We start from the raw sequence: 6,575 nt of genomic DNA, 5'->3' as shown, positions 1-6,575 counted from the left end.
CCCGCAAGAGCGCCTCAGCCACGCCTCTCGGGAGCCGCTTCCGGCTATGAAAGGGCCAATCGAGCCGCCGTACCCTAGTCCTGCCGGGTCCCGTTTTCACCTAGTAGACACCCTCGGGCTTCCGAGGTGGCTCAGTGGTGAAGAATTCGCCTTCTAAGTAGGAGACGCGGGTTCGCATCCCTGGGTAGGGAAGATTCCCCTGGATAAGGATATGGTAACCTGCTCCAGTTTTCTTGCCTGGGAAATCCCATGGGTAGAGAAGCCTGGCGGACTATACAGTCCATGGGGTCGCAAAGAGTCAGACACGACTTAGCGACTCAGTTCAGTTCAGTCGCTCAGTCGTGTCTGATTATTTGCGACCCCATGAACCGTAGCACGCCAGGCCTCCCTGTCCAACACCAACCTCCAGAGGCTACCCAAACTCATGTCCATTGAGTCGGTGATGCCATCCTACCATCTCATCCTCTGTCGTCCCCTTCTCCCCCTGCCCTCAATCTTTCCCAGCATCGGAGTCTTTTCAAATTTTCGCATCAGGTGACCAAAGTACTGGAGTTTCAGCTTCGGCATCAGTCCTTCCAATGAACACCCAGGACTGACCTCCTTTAGGATGGACCGGTTGGATCTCCTTGCAGTCCAAGAGATTCTGAAGAGTCTTCTCCAACAGTACAATTCAAAAGCATCAATTCTTCTGCTCTCAGCTTTTTTTTATAGTCCAACTCTCACATCCATACGTGACTACTGGAAAAACCATAGCTTTGACTAGACGGACCTTTGTTGGCAAAGTAACGTCTCTGCTTTTTAATATGCTGTCTAGGTTGGTCATAACTTTCCTTCCAAGGAGTAAGTGTCTTTTAATTTCATGGCTGCAGTCACCATCTGCAGTGATTTTGGAGCCCCCCCCCAAATAAAGTCTGACACTGTTTCCATTGTTTCCCCATCTATTTGCCATGAAGTGATGGGACTGGATGCCATGATCTTTGTTTTCTGAATGTTGAGCTTTAAGTCAACTTTTTCACTCTCCTCTTTCACTTTCATCAAGAGGCTTTTTAGTTCTTCACTTTCTGCCATAAGGGTGGTGTCATCTGCATATCTGAGGTTATTGATATTTCTCCCGGCAATTTTGATTCCAGTTTGTGCTTCTTCCAGTCCAGCGTTTCTCATGATGTACTCTGCATATAAGTAAAATAAGCAGGGTGACAATATACAGCCTTGACGTACTCCTTTCCCTATTTGGAACCAGTCTGTTGCTCCATGTCCAGTTCTAACTGTTGCTTCCTGACCTGCATATAGGTTTCTCAAGAGGCAGGTCAGGTGGCCTGGTATTCCCATCTCTTTCAGAATTTTCCACAGTTTATTGTGATCCACACAGTCAAAGGCTTTGGCATAGTCAATAAAGCAGAAATAGATGTTTTTCTGGAACTCTCCTGCTTTTTCAATGATCCAGCAGATGTTGGCAATTTGATCTCTGGTTCCTCTGCCTTTTCTAAAACAAGCTTGAACATCTGGAAGTTCATGGTTCACGTATTGCTGAAGCCTGGCTTGGAGAATTTTGAGCATTACTTTACAAGCATGTGAGATGAGTGCAATTGTGCAGTAGTTTGAGCATTCTTTGGCATTTCTTTTCTTTGGAATTGGAATGAAAACTGACCTTTTCCAGTCCTGTGGCCACTGCTGAATTTTCCAAAGTTGCTGACATATTGAATGCAGCACTTTCACAGCATCATCCTTTAGGATTTGAAATAGTGTAAACGGAATGTGATCCACTGGAGAAGGGAATGGCAAACCACTTCAGTATTCTTGCCTTGAGAACCCCATGAACAGTATGAAAAGGCAAAAAGATAGGACACTGAAAGATGAACTCCCCAGGTCGGTAGGTGCCCAATATGCTACTGGAGATCAGTGGAGAAATAACTCCAGAAAGAATGAAGGGATGGAGCCAAACACCTGATGCGAAGAGCTGACTCATTGGAAAAGACCCTGATGCTGGGAAAGATTGAGGGCAGGAGGAGAAGGGGACGACAGAGTATGAGATGGTTGGATGGCATCACCGACTCAATGGACATGGGTTTGGGTGGACTCTGGAAGTTGGTGATGGACAGGAGGCCTGGCTTGCTGCGGTTCATGGGGTCACAAAGAGTCGGACACGACTGGGCAACTAAACTGAACTGAAACAACAGCAAACAGTAGCGTGCCCCGAACTCCCGGGACTTTCTTGGCGAACATGTACGCTTGCCACAGCCTCCCTTCTTTCTGCCCCTCTCGCGTAACTCCGCCCCTTTCAGTTGTATGAGCCTCCTGGGTCATTCTGTCCGCTTCGCTCCGTGGAGTCTTTAAATCCTTTTCATTTCAACTTTCATGAGCTTTCCCGGCCACCGTAAACGTATCGAACCGCTCCGCTTGAACCACACCCCTCCTGCGTTAAAGGAACTCTGGTCTTCTAACCAAGACTTGGTGGCCTCTCTTTCTGACCTTTTGTTTTCCTCTGACAAGTCTCCCTAGGTTATAGCACTGTGCGCTTAGTTACTATTTCAGACTAGGCGACTTCACTTTCACTTCTCACTTTCATGCATTGGAGAAGGAAATGGCAACCCACTCCAGTGTTCTTGCCTGGAGAATCCCAGGGATGGAGGAGCCTGGTGGGCGGACATCTATGGGGTCGCACAGAGTCGGACACGGCTGAAGCGACTTACCAGCACCAGCAACGCCACCACACTTTCTAACTGGACCCTCTCGGCCCCTGCCTAAAGCCTTGGGGCTGCCTAGTTTAATGCGCAGGCACGTAGCCCTCGTGGTCTTCGCATTCCAGCCAAACCTGCCACTGCGGACTCCGCTTCAGGGACTCAAAGAACTCCATGCCTTTTCAATAACTTGCTACAGCTCCGGATATGTGTTGAGAGACCCTTGGCCCAAGGAAGGAGTAATAGAGGCCCAGAGAGGACAGAAGACTTAGCAGTTGTGAAACGTTCACCAGTGAATTGGATGGAAGTCTGACCTGGGTTCAAACCTTGGCTGTGCTGCGGAGCAGCTAAATGATTGTGGACAAGTGACCTCTCTCTTTGGGCTTCATTTTTTCCCTCTGTAAAAGAATGTAAAGCACCTGGCACCCGTCCTCACTTAGTGTGGACCTTAGTAAGTGATCAGTATCAAGCCCTGTGGTTATGAACTTTACATATGGTCTGGAAAGGAAAGCAGGCTTTGCATTGAGATATTTTAAATATTTATTTAACGTTTTACTAACGAGATTCTCCACTTTCCTCGAGGCCTCAGCTCAAAAGTAGCTGTCCTCCAGGAAACCCTCCTGAGCTCCCAGACCTCCTCTATCCCTGGACTTCCCACCCCGTCCCTGCCCACTTCGTGTCATCACGGATGGAGGTGGGTGTGTCTTCGTCATGGTCACGTGTCTCCAGCACTGTCCCAGGGCATGACTGCTGAGTGAAAGGATGAAACTCTTGAGTGCAGTGAATGACTTACCTCTGAGCCAGCACAAGGACAAGAAGAAACCTTAGAAAACGTCTTGCCTTGTCCCCTTCTAGTACAGATACTAACGATAGTAATGATTCTGTGAAATTGTAGGCCTAGTCTTCAAGTCTAGAGATGGAATGAACATAATGATGAAGTCTCCCAGAAGATGGGCAGATGGAGATTTTGCGGGCTTTAAAAACAACTATGAGTCTTATTTGCCGCACCTGGGATCTTCACCGTTGCACGGGCTTCTCTCTAGTTTGTGGCGCATGGGCTTAGTTGCCCTGAGGCAGGTGGGATCTCGGTTCCCCCACCAGGGATCAAACGCACGTCCCCTGCATTGGAAGGCAAATTCTTAACCACTGGACCACCAGCGAAGTACCTGTGAACCTCTTTTTTAAAAGTGCAAAACCGCGAGTACAAATTTAAATAGAGGACCAAAGAAAGCCAGTTTCACTGTTACCCCATCATTGCTCTCAGCACTAGACGCCCCAACATCCTCATATACCGCAGAGTCCTGCTCTGTTGCAACACCAGGGGCTCTGAGCTACACTGTGACCTCAGATGGGGCCCTTGTAAAGCCCTCCCCCATGTCCACTGAATGACCAAGTAAATACTTCCATTCCTGTTAAATCAATCACCGATCAGACCCACTCTGTGCTCCACTAGGGGACGCCCGACACCAACCAGAGGGTAAGATTTCAAATTCTAAGGGGGCTGGGGACCTGAACTTCTGGGTCCCCAAGGAGAACGGATTGAGGGTCCTGAATTCTGGGAGAGGAGGAGTTTGGGGGGCCTCGACTCCCGGGGTCCTGAAGGGAATGTGATTGGGGGTGGGTGCCTGAGAAAGGAAGGAGGAGTCTGGGAAGTACACCAGGATCGGTTGGAAACAGAACTGGCCTGGGCAGTGGTTTGGTTTGGCTTGAGTCTGTGGGAAACAAGTGGACAGAGCAGGGATTGTTCATCCAGGGTCCCCCCCTGCCCCATCACCCACTGGGCTTGGCAGCTTCAGTTATTCCCAGGCCCTGGGGACTTTGGGGGCATTTCCCACAACCCTCCCCAAGGCCCCTGTTTTCTGCTGGACTCACAGCTGCCCAGCCCCAGGACTGGGAAAACTGCCCCAAGAGAGCTGAAAAGGCTGGCCGGAAGCTAATGTCAAGTCTGTTAGCAGACTACAGGCCCTGCATCCTCAGAGGCCAGTAGCCCGACCCATGGGACTTGGGGGCACAGGACCCACTCTCTAGTCCTTCCAGATGTGGGAGTCCAGGCCCTTCGCCCCCTCCACGCATGGGCCCCAGCACTGTCCTCCCTCAGACTGCAGGGCCTCTGCTCTTAATTCACCCCCTGTGCTTTTGGCCGGTAATTCCCCACTGCCCAGATACCAGAGGATAGAGTCCATCCGTTCAGACCTGGGAGCCAAGTGAATACTCCCCTCCCCTCCCCCTACTTTCCATCAGCAATTGTCCTTACCACACTTCATTGTGACTCCAGGTACCCTGTGACCAGCCCAGCTGCGTCCTTTAGAGTACGCTCCCTGTGACCCCTATCCAAGGTGGCTGCACCTAGATCTTGAACTCTTTCCTCACTTCTTCACCTTTTCTTCATCACCTGCATTGCTGTCTGAAGTTATTTTTTCCATGGATCGTCTCTGCCTCCCACCCTTTCCCCTCAGCCCCTCTGTTTGTGACTCAGGATGGAAGAGTTTCTGGTCCTGAATAGGAGCTCAGGAAACATTATTACTCTTGCTAGTAAGAAGAGCTAAAAAAGCATACTGCCAAGCTGTAATCAGTAAAACCGTATAAAGCTGGGTCAGGACCCAATCAGTACCTTTTGGAGGGGTCATGTGAAGGCAAGGTCAAACCAGTCAATCCTAAAGGAAATCAGTCCTGAATATTCATTGGAAGGACTGATGCTGAAGCTGAAACTCCAATACTTTGGCCACCTGATGCAAAGAATTGACTCATTGGAAAAGTCCCTAATACTGGGGAAAATTGAAGGCAGGAGAAGAAGGGGACGACAGAGGATGAGATGGTTGGATGGCATCACCAAGTTGGATATGAATTTGAGCAAGCTCCGGGAGTTGGTGATGGACAGGTAAGCCTGGCGTGCTGCAGATCATGGGGTCGCAAAGACTCGAACACGACTGAGCAATTGAACTGAACTGATGAAGGCAGGGCTGTCTTTTTCCCTGCTGTGTCTCCAGCGCCTGGTTGTGTCTCAATAAATACATGACGGGGTGCGGGGCGGGGGGGCAATGTATAGGAACTGGCACAGAACACAGCTTTTACAGATCTGCCTTCTTGGGTCCCAGCCAACCTGGGCACTGCCTTCCCACACTCAGCAATGACTCATGGGCACCACTCTCCCCTCTGCCACGGGGCCATTGAACACCTCTCTGCAAGGGCATATTTAAAGTGTCAGCCCAGTGATTGATGTTGATGAATGGCAGAAACCAACACAATATTGCAAAGTAATTACCCTTCACTTAAAAATACATAAATTTTTACAAAGTGTCAGTCCAGGCCCCAGACACAGTCAGAGGCCACTGTAAGTAAGCTGTATTCATTTACCTGATGCTGGGAAAGATTGAAGGCAGGAGGAGAAGGAGATGACAGAGGATGAGATGGTTGGATGGTATCACCGACTCAGTGGACGTGAGTTTGAGTAAACTGGGAGTTGGCAGTGGACAGGGAGGCCTGGTGTGCTGCAGTCTATGGGGTCGCAGAGTCAGACATGACTGAGTGACTGAACTGAACTGATTCATTTATCATTTTACAAATGAGGAATCTGGGACTTCCCTGTTGGTCCACTGGTTCAGGCTCTCTGCTTCCACAACAGGTGGCACAGGTTCGATCCCTGGTCAGGGAACTAGATTCCACGTGCCACATGGCATGGCCAAAAAAAATGGATGAGAAAGCCAGACCTCGGTGAAGGTCAGTCTCTAATGATTGTTGTTATGATTATTCGTTATTATTATTCACCTCTTTATTGTCACTGACCAGGTTAGGAAGATATACATAGGATAGGTGCTCAATAAGTGTTGGCTGGCAGGCATCAGCTCCTCCATCTTGGACCCTGAGGTCTCAGAAAAGTGACGACGTCGAAAAGAATAA

Source organism: Budorcas taxicolor, chromosome 18 (genome assembly GCF_023091745.1).
Source record: "Budorcas taxicolor isolate Tak-1 chromosome 18, Takin1.1, whole genome shotgun sequence".
Classification (NCBI taxonomy): Eukaryota; Metazoa; Chordata; class Mammalia; order Artiodactyla; family Bovidae; genus Budorcas; species Budorcas taxicolor.
Note: the sequence above shows the minus strand (reverse complement) of the source record.